General features: G+C 38.7%; 1 non-coding gene across 1 annotated transcript; it reads right to left on the reverse strand.

The window, feature by feature from the left end:
• Nucleotides 1-613: 613 nt before the first annotated feature.
• Nucleotides 614-688, reverse strand: Trnal-caa. The gene has a single exon. It is a non-coding gene; the product is annotated as a tRNA-Leu (tRNA).
• Between the last annotated feature and the right edge of the window lie 407 nt (nt 689-1,095).

Raw genomic sequence — 1,095 nt, forward strand, 5'->3', positions numbered from 1 at the left:
TAATTATGATACGTTCTATATTTATATAACAGACTCTTATAGCAACAGGTTTTGGTTGTCAACAAACTTAAATGCACAGAGTACATTGGGCTGCAAGGTGATAAATTATAAACTAACATTTACAAAAAAATATATTAATTACACATCAGGTTAATTTTCTAACATTGACATGATATTTAACTACTTAATGATTTTTTAAGTATTGCAATGAAATGTGTGTGTGTAGCATACTATGGTATGTTAATAAGTTTTGCTTTTGGACTATCTAATTACAATCGAATGAAACAATTTTCTTGCCATACGCGTTTCGTCTTTATTCTTTACAAGGCGTCTTCAGCGGCAGGTTCTATGGATGATGTTCTACATGTTGTGTTTTTGTGCCATTTTTGGAGCTGTTCTTCTTTTTATAATTGCCATTTGAGGTTTTATTTTCCAGACTGCACAGCACTAGGAACTGAACACTTGTTTTGATGCTATGCTTTGGGTTGTGTTCAAGCACTAAAACATAGCATCTAAAGAAGTGTTCAGTTCATAGTGCTGTCAAGTCTGGAAAACACTCAAACGGCAATTATAAGAAGAAGAAGAGTGAAACTTCCTGGCGGATTAAAACTGTGTGCCGGACCGAGACTCGAACTCGGGACCTTTGCCTTTTGCGGGCAAGTGCTCTACCAACTGAGCTACCCAAGCACAACTCACGCCCCGTCCTCACAGCTTTACTTCTGCCAGTACCTCGCCTCCTACCTTCCAAACTTTACAGAAGCTCTCCTGCGAACCCTGCAGGACTAGCACTCCTGAAAGAAAGAAGAAGAGTGTTAAAAATTGAACAAAAACACAACACGTAGAACATCATCCACAGAATCTGCCACTGAAGATGCCTTGTATAAGCGAAACGCGTATCGCACGAAAATAGTGTTTCATTCAGTTGTCATTAGAAGGTCCAAAAGTAAAAATTATCGATATACCGTAACATCACAAACAACTGAGGATGACAGGACTACAAAAGTTGAAGACGTATGTGGAATTACTGGACAGGAGATCCCATCTGGGATGTTCAGCTGCCTGGTGCATCAATGATGATGAAGAAATGACACACAC

Source organism: Schistocerca americana, chromosome 6 (genome assembly GCF_021461395.2).
Source record: "Schistocerca americana isolate TAMUIC-IGC-003095 chromosome 6, iqSchAmer2.1, whole genome shotgun sequence".
Taxonomy (NCBI): Eukaryota; Metazoa; Arthropoda; class Insecta; order Orthoptera; family Acrididae; genus Schistocerca; species Schistocerca americana.